Source organism: Pinus tabuliformis, chromosome 1_2, assembly GCF_031772625.1.
Source record: "Pinus tabuliformis cultivar Carrire ecotype Pingquan chromosome 1_2, CPIR1, whole genome shotgun sequence".
In the NCBI taxonomy this organism is placed as follows: Eukaryota; Viridiplantae; Streptophyta; class Pinopsida; order Pinales; family Pinaceae; genus Pinus; species Pinus tabuliformis.
In genome coordinates this window covers 568,179,148-568,200,737 of record NC_142298.1, presented here as the reverse complement: position 1 = coordinate 568,200,737, position 21,590 = coordinate 568,179,148, and positions in this window count along the sequence as shown.

Here is a 21,590-nt window from a genome sequence, read left to right as displayed (position 1 = left end):
CACCAAGCAACATTACAATTTCCTTGAACCCAATAACTAACTGTGCTTCCAACTTGGGTCGCCCAAATTCCTTGTTTAGTGCCTCCTGGATTACTTCAAGTCCTTCATTGGGATGATCACTTGAATATTTCATGTACCAAGTCAATGCATGGTCCTGCAACGTGCTAACTAAGGTAGCCTTCTTGATGTTATCATCTGTGATGCCTTGAGTGTCCCATACAGACTTTATCACAAAACATAACCAGTCTAGTTCCTCACTTCCTATCCCCTTAAATGTTGGCAGCTAGACTGCGCTCGCCATCCCAACTTTTGGTTGTGGTGGGGTTGGGGGTGAGGTCAGTGTTGGGGTGGACGGATTTGATGTAGGTGAAGTGGGTGGTGGTGTTGGTGGAGGTGGCATCAGTGGGAAGCGTTCCCTGATCAATTGGACCGCACTCCCTGGTGAGAACCTTGCGAGCTCCTCCTCGCTTTCCCAGGAAATAGAAGCTAAAGGACTATTCTCTATTCCTCCCATTTCACAGTAGCCTCTTCCGCTTCGTGTTACTCCAGACATCAATAAACATGCATAATCTGATTTTCACACAACAACATCTTAATCCAAGTATTCAATGATTTGATATACCTACCCTGAGGTCCTTGAAGAAACCACCTTTCCACTTCGCTATAGCTCACAGTAGTATCTATCATGAACTCAGTGATAAATCCTCCTATTACCGATCTAGCCAGTGATCTACTACGTGCGCGATTTTATCCTCGGTGCCTTCTAGTCAGTGCACCAGTTTTAGGGTCCGCCCAATAGGCTAGTCCAATCTGCTCCTTCCCACACTATCAGCTAGCCTTGCGATCCACTCGTATAGCTCCACCAGAAATGACACAAAGAAGATCTCGTGAATATCTATGAATATATATCGGTCCAACCAATCTTCCTTTGATACTCGCGGGTTTCTGTTTTCCTGAACTACGAACTCGTGGAGTTTCAGATCCCACCACTCTTCAATCTCTTTCTTTGTATGGTTCCAGTGTTTCCACATCAAACACCCCTTAGGTAGATCCCAGTCCCGGCAATGGAACCATTTGTTGGCTTATATGGGACTGACCCAGGTTCGAAAGAATTATTTAGCCAAGCAAATCCTGCAGCTACCGGCCCTTTCCCCAACAGCCCGCGAAGCGCGGACTGAGGTCTCGCCCGAGGTAGCAAGGGAGGGTGCTGGAACCAGGTTTTTGCACCCTTGGGATGTCTAGATGTGGATTGGAGGCTTCACGCCTCGTTCTACAGCTTCGCGCTGTGCTGTAATCGAACAAATCTAGAATACCTCTTACTTTATATTAACGCACAGTATACAGATCTAATATAGAGGAGGAAGTATTACAACCTGGATCTACTTTAAAGTGGTCTTTAAGCAAACATTTATCACTTTTATTCAATTCACAGATTAAGATTTAAACCTAGATTCACAAGTATTCAATAAGCAGTGCGCATAAATCAAAACAGTCTTATTAACCATACAAAATTCCAGATTCGCGATAATTCAGAGATCACAAATAATTCTCAAAATGAACTTATCTTTATTTCCACTTCTCACCCGTACAACCAGATCTGCCCTGCGCACTCAGCTGCAGGGGTCCACGCACACAGTTGCGGACTCTTCTAGGCCTCTGCACACACAGCTGCAGAGCCTCTATCCTCTACCCAAACCCTTGACTCAGACTTACAAACGCTTTCAGAGTGCTTCCCTCAACAACCCATTACAATTTAGATCCAAGATCATGTCCCAACAAGAACTGCATTTTCCTCATAGAGCTGCGCTCTATTTATACCTTCCTATGGTCCGCGGACCAACTTACTTCCTATTATTTTACATTATTTATTGGGCGGACAACCCTTTGACTCGACCTTTTACATTTCACGCTCCACATACTTCGGAGTTTTTACAATAATTTAATCCTAATTTCTAGGCTTTCTGCCTGAAAACCGTTACGCAGAACCTCCGCTACCCAACATTAGTACTGCTATAAATAGAATTTCGGGATACCTTCCTATTTTAGTTAGTCCCTGAACTAAAATAGAGAAGTAAAATTCAAATTTGATCTTAGCAGTTGTTTGTAAAATAATTAATTAATTCACCATGAGTTAATTAGTTGTAGAAAATCAAACATGAAGTCTATGTGGGGACATGCAACAATTTCTCCATTAATTGAGGAATCTATCCATCAGTTAAAGAGAGAAGGATGAGTTGTAATATTGAGTTGTAATTAGTTGACTTAGTTAATTGAGTCAAGTCCAGTTAGATTAATTCAAATAGTTTGTTGAATTAATGTGAGTTCAGTTAATTATTGCATGCATGCATGTAACTACTGCACTTCAGATAACTGAATATTCTCTCATAAATAACTCATGCATGTCAGTTGCGATAGAGACCCAGTTGAGATCAGATGGAGGAGCAGTGTACTATCAGTTGCTAGAATATTCCATTATGAATATTCCTTGCGTGCAGAAGGAATTCTTTCCTTGAGGATTGCATAATTACTTCTTTAGGTTTTGTGAGTGTGATGAGGCCAATTCACACATGTGGCTTCACTGGACCCTAAGAAAAACCGCGCAAGGAAATAGGAGGCTTGGAGCGCTTGAGGAGGACATATACAATGTCTATTCAGTCTGTGAGCTGTATTGTTTTTTCTGCAGAGAGGGCAGGATAGCTTGAGAGCTTATTCTTTTTGTAACTTGAACAAGATTTCCACTTGTATGATAATACAGAGATTGGGGTTTTAGGTTGAGGCTTTCCCCAGGTTATTTCTTTTGTGTTATGTGTGATTTATTTCTCATTCTCAGTTATATGTGTTCTCATTGATCATGCTCAAATTGATTAAGCTTCCGCAAAGTTTATTGTAGAAGTAGATCTTGTATTTTTCTTTAGCCTATTGCACAATCTGTTGATCTACAATGGGAATTTATACATGGTATCGGAGCAAAGGTGATTAAAGGAAAAGAACAGTATACAAGAAAGGAGAAGTTCGAAGTTTCTTGTTCCTAAATATAGAAATCGAGTTCTTATCACATCTCAATTTCACCAATGGCGTTCAGCTGTTTAAGACTCGAGCATGCCCTTGATGGCAGCTCGAATTATATAGCCTGGAAGGATCACATGGAAGCAGTATTAGAGGATTACGGTCTAAAGGATTTCATTGATCAAGAAGTCCCCAAGCCGACTGATGCTACTCAACTGGTGGAATGGAAGAAATGTGTGGCTAGAGAAAGGAGAATCCTCCTGGAGGGAGTTCAAGACCACATTGTCTCAAGCCTCCATGGGAAGGAGACACTGTTTTTGATGTGGAAAACATTGAAAGATTTATATCAGAACAACAACGATCAGAGGAAGTTGGCGCTAAAAGACAAGCTTCGTAAGATCAAGTGTGAAAAGGGCAACACGATCTCTACATATCTGAACAAGCTCACCACCTGCATGGATGAGCTTGGAAGTGTAGGGATCATGACTGCTGATGATGACATGGTGAGTCTTGCATTCCTTGGTCTTCCTAAGAGCTAACATAGCTACCAAGACTTTGTTAATGGACGAGAAAAACTTCCAGATTGGGAATGACTTTGGTCGGATCTGATGCAAGAGGAAATAAGAAGAAGCACCAGAGATGGATCCTCATCGAAGCAAGATGATGAGGAAAATCTAGCCTTAGCGAGTAAGGCGAGGAAAGGGAAAGGGAAGGTGTCCCATCAAAAATCCGGTTCTTCCCATGGTGGGAATAAGATTGACAAATCGAAAGTGTGATGCTTTCATTGTCATGAAGTGGGCCAGTATGCTACAAATTGTCCACAGAAGAAATCCAAGAAGGGTTCCTCAAAGGGATCTGATGGTGAGGCACTGGCCTCACAGTTTGAGCTAGATTTCTCGCTTATTGCATGCATGGTCTCATCCATGGTGGGATGTGTGTGGTACTTGGACAGTGGAGCTTCGTTCCACATGTCAGGTGACAAGAATCTTTTTAGTACCTTGGAGGAGAAGGATCTCTAGATGCAGATCGAGATGGGCGATGATGGAAAGTACCCTGTTTCAGGCAAAGGTACGATTGTGTTTTAGAGGGAGCATGGAGCTCCCCTCACCCTGGCTGATGTAAAGTATGTACCAGGTTTGAAGAAGAATCTTGTGTCTGTCGCTATGCTAGAAGATAAAGACTATGATGTAGTCTTTAGTAAAGGTAAGGTATTCCTGAGGCATATCGGTACTGGACAGACAAAGCGAATAGGGATTCAAGTTAAGAATCTCTACAAGCTGGAGGTAGATGACTGTTCTACATTGAGTTCCAAAGTTGAGATGGTAAAGAGCTAAGATGTTGGCGAGCTATGGCATAGAAGACTGGGCCACTTGCACCATGGAGCCCTGAAGATCATGCAGCAAATTTCTACTGGATTACCCAATGGAAAACTTGAGTAGACGAATACATGTAAAGGTTGTACCTTGGGTAAGTATGCGAAATCTTTCTTTCCCTATTGAGACAATAGAGCTGGAGCAATCCTGGAGCGGGTTCACTCAGATGTTTGTGGACCCTTCTCTATGGCCTCCAATGCTAAACAAAGGTACTATGTTATATTTATTGATGATTTTTCTCGTAGATGCTGGATCTACTTTATGCAAAAGAAGGATCATAACTTCTTGAGGTTTTGTGAGTTTAAAGCCTTGGTAGAGAAAGAATCTGGAAAGAAAATAAAATCCTTGCGTAGCAATAATGGTGGAGAGTATGTCTCCCAACAGTTTAAAGACTTATGTGTTGCAGAAGGAATTAAACAGGAACTGACGGCACCCCATAACCCACGGCATAATGGGGTGGCTGAAAGGAAGAACATATCGATTGTGGGAGTAGCTCGAGCGATGTTGCATGACCAAAGCCTACCACTGCATTTGTGGGCTGCGGCATGCAATACAACAATATACTTGCAGAACAGAAACCCGCACCATGTACTGGGGATGAAGACACCTATGGAGGCCTTTTCTGGGAAGCGACCTGATGTAAGTCACTTCTGAATCTTTGGATCATCAGTTTACTGTCATGTGACCAAATATGCCAGGAAGAAACTAGACCCAACAGCTGAGTTGGGAATAATTTTGGAGTACACGGATACATCCCACAACTATCGGGTGTACCTGTCTTCCACTCAGAGGACTGTGGTACTCTGGGATCTAAAGTTCGACAAGCAGAAAGCCATGTGATTATCACTTGAGAGGGAGCTCAAGTTGCATGCAGAGGAGGAACTTTTAGTTCCTAAGGAGGAGGAGCCTCAGATTGATGCGGAGCAGGCGCATGCAGAGGATCCGGGAGTGGAGACATCCACTCATGTTGATACTTCCAGAGATGGGCATAAATGCTCAAGGGAAGCTTACAAGTTGATGTTGGATGCGTGGGAGAATGTGGGACAACCATCTTCTCATCGCAGACAGAGGAGGTTGCTCAAACGGTACACTAGGTACATGGCCCTAGTTGGGGAGTGTGTAGATACCGAACCTTCTTCATTCAAGGAGGCAGTGAAACAACCAGTTTGGGTTGATGCAATGGTAGAGGAGTACGACTCTATCATTCGGAACAATGTGTGGGATGTTGTCCCAAGACCTCAAGGTAAGTCAGTGGTGAGTTCCAGATGGCTTTACAAGGTAAAGCGGGCAGCTGATGGCAGTGTTGAGAAACATAAGGCAAGGTTTGTTGCCCGGGGTTTCTCACAGGTTGAGGGGATCAACTACGATGAGACTTTTGCTCCCATAGCAAGGTACTCATCGATTAGATTGATGTTGGCACTATCAGCTCAGATGGGGTGGAAGATCCACCAGATGAATGTGAAGACAACTTTCCTTAATGGGAAGATTGAGGAGGAGGTGTACATTGAGCAGCCTGAGGGTTTCAAGACCTTCGATCGTGAGTCGCATGTGTGCAAACTCAAGAGGGCTTTGTATGGGCTAAAGCAAGCACCCCGTGCTTGGTACACTAGGATCGATAGCTATTTCACCGGGTTGGGCTTCACCAAGAGTGAAGCAGATGCGAACCTTTACCACGTCATGGTAGAAGGTAAACCATTGATCATTGTTCTTTATGTCGATGATCTGATTTTGACAGGTGATGATTAGCTGATACAGTCTTGCAAGGAGGATCTTGCAAGAGAGTTCGAAATGAAAGACATGGGTCTTATGCACTACTTTCTAGGCATGGAGGTGTGGCAGAAAGATGGTGAAGTATTTGTGTCTCAAGGCAAGTAGGCCAATGAGATACTCAGGCGCTTTCACATGGAGAAGTGAAAGCCCATGCAGACTTCTCTAGCTGGGAACTGGAGGAAGGAGGATGCTACATCAGGTGAGGTAGTAGCTGCTACTATTTATCGGCAGCTGGTGGGTTCACTTATGTATCTGGTGAACAGACGACCTGACTTATGCTTTACGGTGAACCAGGTTAGTCAAGCTATGGTTCAGCCTACCAAGCTGTTTTGGAAGGCAATGAAGCATGTGCTGAGATACCTCGGAGGCACATCTTAGTTTGGATTGTGGTACAGCCGGACAGAGGGAGTGAATCTTGAAGGCTTCACAAATGCGGATTGGGCAGGGAGTCCATCAGACTCGAAGAGGACTTCTGAAGGAATCTTCAACCTTGGTTCAGTTGTAGTTTCCTGGTACAACAAGAAACAAAGATTAGTTGCACTTAGCTCAGCAGAGGCTGAATACATGGCTACTAGTCAGGCTGCATGTGAGGCCATTTGGATGCGGAAGATTCTAGTGGGATTGTTTGGTCAGAGGATGGATACAACTGTGATCTACTGCGATAATCAGAGTTGTATCAAACTCTCTGAGAATCTAGTTTTTCATGACAGGTCCAAGCACATTGATATCCGGTATCACCATATTTGAGACTGTGTGGTCAAGAGGATCATGTTGTTGCTGTGTGTTTCGCTAGAGGAATAGGATGCAGATATTTTGACTAAGGCATTGTCAAAATGCAAGTTCGAGTTCCACAGAGATAGGATTGGGGTTACTAATAATCCTTTTCTTGTTTAGAGGGAGTGTTGAAAATAGCAACAAGAAATGATAAATATAGAAGTGATATATTTAGTACTACTATAAATAGCATTTCGGGATACCTTCCTATTTTAGTTAGTCCTTGAACTAAAATAGAGAAGTAAAATTCGAATTTGATCTTAGCAACTATTTGTAAAATGATTAATTAATTCACCATGAGTTAATTAGTTGTAGAAGATCAAACATGAAGTCTATGTGGGGACATGCAACATTTTCTCCATTAATTGAGGAATTTATCCATCAGTTAAAGAGAGAAGGATGAGTTGTAATATTGAGTTGTAATTAGTTGACTTAGTTAACTGAGTCAAGTCCAATTATATTAATTCAAACAGTTTGTTGAATTAATGTGAGTTCAGTTAGTTAATGCATGCATGTGTTGAGCGATGGAAAAGGCATGCATTTTCCATTTGTTTCTTTATCTTTTCCTTTTGATCATAACTCCTTTACATTATAAAATGGTAATATGTTAAAGAATTATGATAGAATTAAGGAGATTTGTGATTAATACAAAACAACTAATTATTGTCTTTTTCTATACAGAAAGTGAAGGGAATAGAAAATCACTATTCGGAAGGTAAAGACAAAAGCAAGGCAATTGTTGTTCCTCCTTTAGGAAACCATGTCTAGACAAGAAGAACAATACTAGAGCACGTAGATCGAGAAAATATGGAGAAAACAAAGTGGCTGCGCAAGAGGAAAAGATGACAACTGAATATGGAAGATTAAGCGTAGCCCTCAGGATCTTTTGATCCTGAGGGATCGCTACTTTAAAAGTTATCTATAACCTTGATGTATCCGCCTGCCCATTATAAATGGGGCAGCGATTGTAAGACAAACAGGAGGATTGATTTTCAGAATTACTGTTGTAATTTCAACTTTGATCATCGACTCTCTTTGAGGAGCGATAGCTGTAACTCTGCCATATATGATTAATATATAACTCAGTTGCTGTTCCATTATCTGATCCTAGAGTAAATGCAGCAGTGCTTCCCTGGTGGCTAAGGGCCTGGCCCTGGTGGATCCACTTGCTTCTTGTATCACTATTTTACAATTACAGTCATGTGTGGTTTGATTTCCTTTACATTTCCTTAATTCGGTTTATTCAGTAATCTTCTAATTCTGAACATCTAGCTGAATTACTCTGTTACATCAAGATTGTAATTAGACTGCGTTGATGACACGATTCTTATTCATAATTCAATGTCGTGATATTCCTTTTGAAACAATACTGCGTTGTCTAGTCTAGATTCTGTAGTTCACTCACAACTGCAACTGCTGTTCAATTATAATCACGATTTCCATTCCTTTATACCTACGATTAATGTTCACTCTGCCAGAATAATTTTACTGATTCTATTACTTTATAGTCACTGTGTGTTTACACTTAATGAGATTTGTTATTCCTTTATTATTTGAAGATTACTGTTCAGTTCATTTTAGTTAAAGACTGATGTTCGGTTCATTTCGGTAAAGAGTGTTGTTCGATTCATTTTTGTAGATTAAGATTTGTTGTTCAATCTTTTCAACAGACTTAGTTGCTGTTCCTTTTCTGCAAGGATTTGCTTTCACCTTTTAATTGATAGTGCAGCAAGTGTGTTTTAGTAAGCATTTCCAATCGAATTGTTATTATTTGCTTTAGTGTGGATTGAAAGATCTACAACTGTAAAGAACATTGACTATCGTTGTCTAAGTTCTCAAATTGGAGGTCTTGTTTATGATTGATTTCATTTATATCAGTTGACAGAGGAAAGAGTTATCACTACTGCATCCTTGACTGATAAATTGCTATAGTTTTATGAATGAATGATTTAAGTTTCAGAGCATTAAGGTTTCTTTTAATTACAAGTAGATTCTATTTCCAACATCCGTTTACTCTTGTATTTAGCACTATACTGCAAACTAGAAAACATTACTCTTGAATCAAGTGACCACCTCAGACTGAGTACACTCTTGAGATAAAAAATCGTACCTGGATTGATAATTAATGTAGGGTAAATAGGGGTTAAAAAGACACCTTTTATCACTCAACATTTTGGCGCCGTTGCCAGGGAGAGTGTAGCCATTTGTTTTAAGAAGAGTAGTGTGCATTTGATAAGTACCTGCTAGGAGAGAATTGGGTATTAAAAACGAAAGGTAAGAACTTGCATACGGAGCATGTAATAGCCCTGCTCCCCCGCTCGCTTTCCTGTAGATTTGTTGATTACATTGGGTAGAAATATGTATTTGAGTCGTGTGCATGACTAAGCAGAAAAAGCCTGAAAAGAATCCAAAACCATTACCCAAACCTGATAAAGCTAAGGGACCAGTGACCCTTGGCCGATCAACCTTTATAGACGATATCATTAAAAAAGCAGAATCTCATCCATCAGTAGGTCCTAGAAAAGTTTCTTCTAGACAACCTACTAACTCCCTTCGGGCCACAGAATCACCATCTGTAGCCTTTGCTAAGGTGCACAGCCAAACAGAAGAGCAAGATTTTCAAGAAATTGAGAATTCTAGCCCAAAATCTTTACAAGAAGGGAACCTTAGTAATCTCTACGAAGGAGGAGGAGAAATAGGGGAAACAGAAGAACCAAGATCTCCTCTTGGAATAGTTCAGCCACTAAGTAGCCTAGATAAGGGAAGTGCTGTCAAAATCATCCAGAACAAAGCTGAAGAACCTAAAGAGCCAAGATCCCCCCAGATATTAGTTCAACAAGGAACTCTCATCATCCCAGACCAAGGAAGTGTTGTTAAGACCATTCCTACTCCTTCTAGTCAGCCTAGGAATAACTCCCTAGAAATCCCAGAAGGATATTGGCACATATTTGATCAAATGGCCCAGAATCAGCAAACACCTCAGACCTCCACACTACAATATCCCATTGTGGACACTGCAGTAAATGCACCTATGAAAGCCATACCGCTGCAGCATATCCCTACATTCCATGGCCTAACATCGGAAGACCCAGATGCATTTTTGTTTGAATTCAATGTATTATGCCGAGGGTATGACTATACCACCAATCCCCAAAAGCTAAAACTATTTCCCTCCACATTAAAAGGAGCAACTTTACGATGGTTTATGGGATTAGGTGGAGGTGTTATAAATGACTGGGATCAGATGAAAGGTCCTTTTCTAAGGAAATATCAGGATTATTGTAGGTCTAGAGAATTAAAGGATGAAATATTTCAGATGGTAGCCAGACCTAATGAGACACTAGAAAAGTATGTTGAACGTTTTCAATATAATATTCATAGATCTCCTTATGCATCATTACCCTTACCTGACAATGTGTTAAAAAATACATTAATTAAGGGAATGAAGGAACAATGGGTTGAAACACTAAATATTATGGGAAAAGGTGACATATATCAAGAAAATTTTGCTGACATTATTGATTTGTGTATTAGGAGTTCAAGAGGCAGTACAAGGCTAAAACCAGTGGAACGTGACATGCTCACAAGGGACAACAAGATCTCCAGTGGAGGAGTAACCAGCGCAGAAATCAGTAATTTATTGGAGGATTTCAAATCTGATATATTGGGGACTCTAACAACGCAACTCAATATTATGCAGCTAAACAGAAACAAGTAGAAGCAGAGCAAAACCTGGCAATATTCTGCCCTAGATGCAGAAAGAAACACAACCATAAAGAGTGCCCATTAGATGCAGTTCAATTCTACGCTATTTGTACAAGAGATCACTCCACAGAGAATTGCCCCTCACTCCCAGGTTTGAAAGCAGTGTACAAAGAAGCAGAAGAAGAATCAGAACTAGTGTACCTACTCAATCAGCGCCGTCAATGGCAGCCACGACAACCAGGTATGCCCTCTGATCCATCTTCTTCTTTCCAACCTTCGCAATATCATGCTCAACAATATAATACAATGTGGAAAAATTAGCCACCCTTCCCAAGCTGGTCACAACAACCATTTCCTTCATCACCATGGCCAAATCAAACAAGCCAAACTAATTGGCCAAACTTTCCCTACTCTCCACCATGTTGGCAAAACAATGCATATCCAACACAATGGTCCCCTTCCACTTCGTAGAGTCAAGCCTGGCAGTCAAACTGGCAAAGACTGATGAATCAACCAGCTGGAACCATCCCCCTCCCTCAACCCACACTGCCAGCGCCATATACACTACAACAAAATCCCTAGTCCAACTTAAGACTGCAACTCCCAGCCCAACCCAACCCGAACCCTAATAATAGACTGATTCAATCTGTTCAAATAATCAAAACACCAGAACTTGAAACCGACGTAAGGGAGTGCAACGACCTTCAATTAAGGTTTGGGCGCATAATAGAAACTGAGGGAGATAAAAATGCTCAAGTTGAAAATCTATTACCTGTAGAACAACTACTACAAGAAGAGGATGTGGTCAGACAACAAACTCACAACCAGGCAACCACGTCTTCTCCCCCATTCCCAGAACGACTAATCATACCACGCCCAATAGAACATCCTGACTTTGATCTTCTGGGAGAACTAAGAAATTTGTGTATAAAGATTCCACTCCTCCAGGCTATCCAAGATATCCCGATCTATGCAAAAACCATCAAAGAGCTATGTATAAAAAATCCAAAGAGGAGAATAACAACTAATCCAACCGTCCAAGTAGTCGGCACCCTATCTGATCTACTATCAGGAAGAGAAGCACCTGTCAAATATGAAGACCCAGGGAATCCTATAGTGACGGTGCAAATCAATGGACAAACCTTTTCAAATGCCCTAGTTGATTTAGGGGCTGCAATTAATATTTTAACAACCACCACTTGTCAAAAACTTGGCATTACATCAGTAGAACCAACTACCACCCTATTGGAACTGGCTGACCGATTGGTAGTCAGGCCAGAAGGTACACTACATGATGTCATGGTATCTGTAGATTCTTAGGAATACCCTGCCGACTTTCTGATAATCAACCCCAAAAACCGACTCGATGGACACCCTTTAATCTTAGGTAGACCTTGGCTAGCGACTGTTGATGCTTACATTGGTTGTCGGCAAGGCAGTATGACTATAACTAGAGGGAGTAATATCAAGAATCTAGCTCTATACCCTCCAGCCCAGCCAAGTTTAACAATAATGAAAACTAACAAACAACTTGTATCATATCTCACAGAAAACATTAGGTCCCCATTAACCATAGAATATGCCCTCGATTTTAAAGACCAAACAGAGGATGACATTATTAACAACTTCATTAACCAATCTGAATCTAGATCCCATGTACAATGTCACATGATAGAGGCAGCATTTGACAATGAACTAGAAGAAGATCCCCTCAAAGACACTTATGATCAATCAATACCCACTACCTCTGTTTCAAACAGCAAAACTATAGAGATTGAGCCAGGAAAAACCTTGAACATTAACAAAAACCTGACTCCTGAACAAGAAGAAAAGCTGGTCCAACTACTGAGAAAATACAAGGAAGCTTTTGCCTGGGATTATCCGGACATGAAGGGAATTGATCCCCAGCTGTGTACGCACCACATTTATACAGAAAAGGATGCTAGACCCATTCGCCAACCCCAACGGAGACTCAACCCTCACCTGAAAGATATTGTGAAAGCTGAGTTACAAAAACTTTTAGATGTAAACTTTATTTATCCAATCTCCGATAGCAAGTGGGTCTCTCCACTAGTAGTGGTGCCAAAGAAGAATGGAAAATGGAGGATTTGTGTAGACTACAGAGAATTGAACAAAGAAACTCAAAAAGATCACTTTCCCCTTCCATTCATTGATCAGGTATTAGATTCATTAGCAGGAAAGAAATTCTTTTCTTTCCTAGATGGCTTCAGTGGGTACAATCAGATTCAGATTGCCCCTGAAGACCAGGATAAAACTACTTTTACTTGTCCTTGGGGAACATTTGCCTACAAAGTCCTACCCTTTGGCCTATGCAATGCGCCTGCCACATTTCAGAGGGCCATCCTCAGCATCTTTTCAAATTTAATAAATGAAGGGCTCGAAGTATATATGGATGATTTCACACCGTATGGAGATGATTTTGAGCTAGCACTAGAAACATTGGAAAAGGTGCTGCAACGATGTATTGCCACCAGGCTCTGCTTGAGCCATGAAAAGTGCCATATGATGATGACCGAGGGACTCATCCTAGGTCATTATATCTCAGCAGCTGGAATATAGGTAGATCCAGCCAAAATTCAAATAATTTTTTTAATACTTACTCCTACCACACGGACAAAGGTATGCAGTTTTCTAGGATTTTCTGGTTATTATAGGAGATTCATAGAGAATTTTTCTCAAATAGCTGCACCTCTATATGCACTGACAGGGAATGTTGATTTTATTTGGATAGATAAATGCGACCGTGCTTTTGAGGATCTGAAAAAGCTTGTGTCAACAGCCCCAGTGCTCAGAGGCCCAAATTGGGATCTGCCATTTCAAATTTCATCTGATGCTTCAGACACAGCTATTGGAGCAGTCCTTGGACAGGAAGAAGATAAAAAGCCATATGCAATTTATTATATTAGCAAGAATTTATCTCCTGCTGAACTAAACTATACCGTAACTGAAAAAGAGTTTTTAGCTGTAATACATGCTGTAAATAAATTTAGGCATTACATCACTGGATATCCTATTGTTTTATATACAGATCACTCTGCCATAAAATACTTAGCAAATAAACCTGTTACAAATGGTAGAGTAACAAGATGGTTGATTTTATTGTAGGAATTTGACATCACAATAAAAGATCGACCTGGGAAAGAGAATCCTGTAGCTGATTTTCTCTCATGAATGTCGAAGCCAACAGACGCAGCAACAGTCGAAGATCAATTCCCAGATGAACATTTGTTTGTTGTTACTGTCAAGACACCCTGGTATGCTGATGTTGCAAATTATTTAGCAGTAGGTAAATTACCAAAGCATCTAACCCCCAATGAACGAAAACAGATTGTGCAATGAAGTACTCGATTTTCTTGGATTGGGGGCTACCTATTTCATACAGGGGCAGATATGCACATCAGAAGATGCGTCCGCGAAGATGAAATATTTGACATTCTAAAAGCTTGTCATGATGGACCATGTGGCAGACATTTCACAGATCGCAGGACTAGTCAAAAGGTTTTGCAAACAAGCTATTACTGGCCCACAATCTTTAAAGACGCTATGAAATTTGTTCAAGCCTGTGACAGTTTCCAAAGAGAAGGACGTCGTGGACAGTCTGACGAAATGCCTTTAAACCCACAGTTAGTAATCGAACCATTTGAGCATTGGGCGCTCGATTTTGTTGGTCCAATCAACCCATCATCAAATCAGAAAACATATATTCTAGTAGCAACAGAGTATGTTACCAAATGGGTTGAAGCAGAGGCACTTCCAAGAGCTACAAAGGATTCTGTAATACATTTCCTTTTCCAAATATTTGTGCGATATGGCCTCCCAAGGGACATAATCATGGATGGAGGACCGCAGTTTGTAGGTAATAAAATCGCTGCAACATTAAAAAATTATCACATTCAGCACAAAATTACCACTCCATATCACCCACAGGCAAATGGCCAAGTAGAGAGCACGAATAAGGTGATAGAGGCAATACTTACAAAAACAGTTGCATCGCACAGACGCGACTGGGCTTCAAGATTGCTCGAAGCCTTGTGGGCATACCAAACAATGTGGAGAAATACCACCGGCCATTCACCATATCAGCTAGTATTTGGAAAAGAACCCATCTTTCCAATAGAGTTCGAAATACAAACATTAAGAATAGCACAGGAGATCGGTCTGAATTTAAATGAGGCCCAGACTAACAGATTACAACAAATTAATGAGCTAGATGAAATCAGGCTCTCGGCTCTTCAACACACTGCATTAATTCAACAGCAGAGAGCAAAATGGCACGATGCCCTGATCAAAACGAAAATATTCCATGAAGGAGATTGGGCACTCCTATATGATTCTAGGTTTCAGGATTTTCTGGGAAAACTCCAGACTCGATGGCTTGGACCATATGAAATATAGAAAGTGCATGAAAATGGCACCATTACTTTAACTACTATTGATGGATCTGGACATGCCTTTAAAGCAAATGGTCACCGAGTGCGACTATACCATAAACCGCTTACTCGGGAATCCTTTTACCAGCAGCTACGGGAAGATTCTGATATGCAAATTCTTGCTGAGGAAAATAATCCTTCCTCGGCATTGGTTCACTAAATAATCCCATTGTTCTCAAACTTTGTACATAAGTTTTTCTTTTCTGCTTGTATAAACTACTTTCTGTACAGACTTTTACGTTTCTGCATTTTTTGTTTTTTGCTATTCCTTTCCAAAGGAACAACACTTTCGCATTTTTGCTATTCCTTTCCGAAGGAACAGCACTTTCACATTTTTGTTGTTCCTTTCCGAAGGAACAACACTTCCACATTTTTGCTGTTCCTTTCCAAAGGAACAAAACTTTCACATTTTTGTTGTTCCTTTCCAAAGGAACAACATTTCCACATTTCTGTTGTTCCTTTCCGAAGGAACAACACTCCTGGCATTTCCGCATTTTTGTTGTTCCTTTCCGAAGGAACAACACTTTCGCATTTTTTCTGTTCCTTTTCAAAGGAACAGCATTTCCGCTAGATTGCATTTTTGTTGTTCCTCTTAAAGGAACAACACTTCCGCCCGATTGCTTTTTTTGTTCCTCTTAAACAAACCACACTTCCGCCAGATTGTTTTGCCATTCCTTTTAAAGGAACAACCCTCCTTCACATTTTTCTTTCTGTCGTTCTTTCCGAAGGAACAACAGTTTCGATTTTGGATGATCCGTATTTTCAAAGGATCCGTATTTTATTTCGCGCTTGCTTTATTTGCTGTTCCGTTTAAGGAACAACTACTATCCCTCTTAAGGAACAATAGTTTCGAGTGTATTTTTTTCTTTTGTTTGCTATTCCTCTTAAAGGAACCATAGTTTTGCGTGCAGATATTATTTTTGCTATCCCTCTTAAGGAACAATAGTTGTTCCATCTAAGGAACAACACTTTTTGAGTGCATTTTTTTTTGTGTGTGTGTTTCTTAAAGAACATCATTTAGAGGATTTTTGTGAATGATGGTTCACTATTCATGATCCCTTTAAGGCACAGGCATACATTCATGCAAGAACACAAAAACTAGAGGATACTGAAATCAGCAAACCAAAGAAAAATCATTATCTTTAGAGAAATTGCTTTGTATCAATAAGAAAAAAGAGGAAAGGACACAACTATTTATATCACTTTGCTATCTTTATTTTCACTAAAACTAATTTGATTGATTATTTTTATCATATTGGTTCTTCCTTAATCTTCATAATTCTATTTGATCATTATTATTGAATAAGAATAAGGGCATATTTTTCCTCTATTGATATCTTCAGACTTCTTCCACAATCCCTACTCTTAAGGAGTGTTGAGCCATCCTCTGTATATAAATAGGAAAGTGTTATATAAAATAAAAAGAAAAAAAGAGAGAAAAATATATCTATATGATTACTAACATGATTTGTCAGATGAAGGATAGGGGGTCTCATCAAGAGCCAGCCTACCATGATCATAAGGCAGTAGTGAAGTGGCATTCCCACCATGGCCACCACACCAGGGATATGATCTAAGAGTCATATCAAAAAAATAAAAAAGTCCTTGGAACAGGAGGTCTCATCACGAGCTAGCCTGCCCACCTTTCACTCCTTCTTGGTGAATGGCATTGTGATTCATCTAGTTACCAAGCCAGCACAATGGCCTCCATTCTGACATCACACAACACTTTCCTAGGCATACATAAAGGATTATGGTTCCAAGGGTGAAACAAGCAACTTTGTCAAGGTTATGAACACCTGTGGGCAACAGAGCTCTGTTGATGGTATTGAAGTCATACTTTTCATACACCAATAGTCATTATAAACCCTTTTCTTATATCTTTATCTTGATTTCAAATGAGATTATGTTATATAACCCTTTCAAACCTCTTACACATGAAATATCAGTTATAAATCAATCATAATGGTTAAAGTGGATAATGACCGCATAAGCATTTTTACTTATGTCAGCTGTCCTCTCCCCTATTTTTCACATCATTTCATAGCATTTCTATATCTATTTGTGATTTTCATCATAAGCCTCGATTTCAGTAATTCGCTACTTTTGCAATCATGCCATGAATATATACGTCGTTCCTTTTTTTTTTGTACGGTTGTTGTCCAGTATGCCACTCCTCCATTTTCCGGTCGAGGACGACCTATAACATTTTAGGGGGGCGTGGGTGATCTCCAAAATACACTGGCAGACGTGTCAATTCCTTATTTGGAGGTACTACGACTCCATCAGATCTCAGAAATAGCAAGTTTAACGATATTGACATTTTCCAATATGCACAGCTTGTTGTTCCATTGTCATTTCTGTGTTTGTTTTTGCTCTGTAAAAATTAACAGTGTGCTAAGCTTGAACAAAATGGGAGGTAGAGCAATACGCAGTGAACCACAAGTGCTGATAATTTTCGACACTGCATGAGAAATTCTGGAAAGAGCAAGATGGATCAATTACCTTACACGGCTACAGCAGTCCCATGAAACTGTGGCCATTGAATTTCTGCAGAATTTGCAGGAAGATTATTCCATGGTGAGGGGAAGGTGAATAATGGTAACAGAGGCGGTAATTACTGAAATATCTGGACTACCGGTAGTCGGACCAGTATGGACCAAGAAAAAAGTAAGACTTCGAGATGCCATAGCCATCTTCTGGGACGAAGGACAGAACCTTACCATCAAAGGAAAAGGAGTCCTGCCTGCAACCCTGGGAGAACCATGGGCAGAATTAGCCAGAATAGTGCAAAGCTACATCACATGCGATGGGAGAAAGGATGTGGTAAGACCACGCCATCTCAAATTATTAGCAGTATTAAGACAAAAATGTGTTGTAAATTTGCCTGCATATTTAATTTCTTTATTGCATGACGCCGCTCGGAGTATAAGGAAATCACGTCATACAGAAATGGTAGTAAGTCATCATGGTTTAATTCGATTAATAGTCAATCATAGTCTTGCTCAGCAGCAGTCTAGTTGGGAAGAATTGGTATTTTCAATAGACGGGGGATTGGCCTTACCAGCCCCGAAAAGAAAAAGAACCACCAGCACATCAACTAGACCGCAGAAATGCAGACAGTCCCTTAGATCGAGGAAAAGCAGGGGAATGTTGGGAAATCTCCAAGATAATAGTAGCCAACCCTTAGAAATACTGGACTCCAAGGATGAGCAACCCCCACAACTCGAAGGAGGGGAAATGTGGAAGAAGAATGGGAAGAAGAATTGGAAGAAGAATTGGAGGAAGAAACAGAGCGCTCTGGTGCAAGTCCACTACAAATTCCATTGCAGGAAGACGAATTGGCCCAAATTTTGGCCAATATGGGTGAGTATATTCAACCACAGAGCCCGCTCAACCTCAATATTGAGGCAGCACAATCACAGGAACACTCTGCTCATAGTGAGAGTGCATCTAAGGAGATGAATGATGAGGAAGAAGAAGAAGCACAATCACAGGAACACTCTGCTCATAAGAGTGCATCTGAGGAGATGAATGATGAGGAAGAAGAAGAAGGGAAATCACTGGAACACTCTGCTCATAGCAAGAGTGCATCTGAGGAGATGAATAATGAAGAAGAAGTAGAAGCAGAAGTCACCGAGGAAATAGCAGATCAAACTAGGGTTACCTCCCTGTTGTGTTCACCAACAACCCCCCTCTTTGTTTGATATTAGTAATAACATCAAGCAAAGGGGGACCCTTAACCAAAAATCCAAAAAATATTTTTGTTTGAAAAATCTTTTGTATTAACTCCCTAAGAAGCTATATCGCGTCGCAAAGGAAAAAGGAGCGCTTTCCCAAAGCGCATAAATACACTGAGGAGGAGCGACACGAGAACTCTTCGCATCGCGTGCATTAAAAGTGCTCAAAAAGGGAAAACCTAAAGAACCGCCGACGGCCGATATGCGACGTCGCACGTCGCAATGTCGCATAAGCAGCACAAAGTGACAAAGAAAAAAACTTGTGACCTTGCGATATTGCGATATGCGATCTGCGACCACGCAAAGCTGCGACCTGCGATCTATGGTGTGCGACAAATGAGACTATCAAATTTCTGCGATGCCACCTATTTACATCGCAATCTTCGATGCTGCGATACAAATCGCAGAAGCCATTCGTCGCAGGCATTCCTCGGCATGATCTGTGAACCCAAAATTAGGCGCGCACCTTACGGGAAATTAATGATTGTACGCCTGTGTATCCAAAGATGATTATGTTGCGTTTTTCGAAGAGTCAAGTCATAATGGGTGACATGATTATGCATTCATTAGAACTTAATGCTTTCATGTCAATCTTTTCTTCTGTCTCTTTTCATTTACGTGAACTATAAGTCAGCTACTGATATAAATCTATATGCAGGAAACATCTAAGGAAAAGCGCCAGAGCTAGAAGAACAGAAAGGAGATGACTTCGCAGATGGATACCGCATATAGCAGGGCCGCGGATTCCAGAGTATCACTCAACAAATGCTGATGGAAATATGCTATCCAGGACTCAGAGTCAAAGGCGCAAAAAAACAAAGCGTTTATAAAAGATCCTGAGTCCCAAATTGGGTAAAGAAAAAAGAAAAACGCTTAAGGGGAAAGACGTCTCAGAAAAGCCCGGAACAAAGAATGGAAACAAGTTTCAATTGAGAAAATCGTTCAGGCAACAAAATCCCCAGCTCATTGAGTCATTCGCACGGCCGGAAACCGAAATAGCAACAGCACAATCAGTTTGAAAGAAATCTGAGTTGTACTAAGTATACATGCCGTGAAGACACTCCTCCAGAAGAACACTTTCAAAAATATCTTCTAGTTTGTCAGAAAGAGGTGCCAGCTCTTGTTGTTTCTAATTTTCAAGCTTGAACAAAAGGAAAGGACAAGCAGCCGACTCTTTCACGGCGAACAGCGCATCGCTTACAGTACTAAGGAGCAGATACAGAAATGGTTAGAAATTAGATTCAGTTTTTAGAAATAAATTTGTTTTAGTAAAAGGGCGGTCATTTGAAGCCGTTCCCTAAATTTGTGTAATTAAAATTAGCCGGTTAGTAGTATTTAACCCTTCTCGTTGCATTGGAGAAGGGTCCGGAAATTTGTCAAAAAACTTGTCCTCAGAACATGCACTTTTGCACCCTCGGAGGGGTTTTTGATGAATGGACGGATCAAGATTTATTTATGTTTGCATTTTAATACCTGCTACTGATGTTGCACTTCTGTACTCTTAGTAGGCATTAGAAGTAAGTAGAAATAGATCGTTATTGCTTCAGGTCTGTGAGTATAAAATCAGTCATAAATGGTACTTTTATCTCTTGACGAATTTCTGCTTGCATTCTTAGAGTAATATACAGCTGATGTTGTTTATATGTTAATGTATGAATGAGTGGACTACCATTTGGCACTTTTGTACGGTGGAGTCATTGATTTGTGCTTGATACATGAATAACTGATTATGCGATATGTTGTTCACAACCGTTTTGCTTAACTTTTTATGCAGGATGGTTCATCTTAATTGATTTATATTCTCATAATACCTGAATAATCTTCATTACCAGTTATTGTGTGAAATCTTTCTAGATCGCATAATGGAAAAAGTTCTATCCCGGGTTAGCGTAGATTAGATGTGTTGATTTTGATAGATTAAAGTAGTATAAAATTCAGTCTCAGAGTTTAGAATTAGATTAGCTTAGGAATAATTCCATATTTTCATTATCATATGCTACACACACACACATCACCAAACTCTACACACACACACCCCCTTAGAATAGGAAGTTGGTCCCGTTATCCCCAGTCGGACCCGCTACACCAAACGGGCACGGAGCCGCCAACCAGGTTCCCGACCGGGTGGGTATCCCCCTTGTTGTTGACCCGATTTCAGGGCCCTCAACATATTTGGCGCTAGAAGGAGGGCACGAACTATGAATGGCACCTAAAGAAATATCTAAATACCATTCTGAGAGTAATACACCCTCATCAAACTCCCTCGACTTCTCCAACACGGTTAAACCCGGAATTTGAAGTCGCTCGAGTATCTACCACTGCTACATATTCGAATATATCAGACCTATCTATCATTGAACCCCCTGAAATTCAAACTTTGATTCGTAAACTCCAGGGATTCTCTATTTTTAACCAGAAGTCTGATAAATCTAAAAGCAGCGTGACTTCGCAGTACAACCCTGCTCATCCCCTTACCAGATTAAAGAGTGAAAAATTTGGCATACAACCAAGTGAACTCCCTCTCCCTACCAGGAAAAGAGCAAGGAAAACTCCACCAGAGTCTGACAGTAAGACTCCTTCATCCACTTCGTCCATATCAACTCCCTCACCGCGAAGTCAACCACCCACTCTTTCATTCCAACTCACTCACCCATCTTCTACAAACCTTCCTCTTCAAACATAAAAAATCTTAACATCTTCATCTTCTCAGCATCAGAGATCATCTTCTGCACTTCCATTAACTAGCAGCTCAACGATGGCCCAGTCTCCTT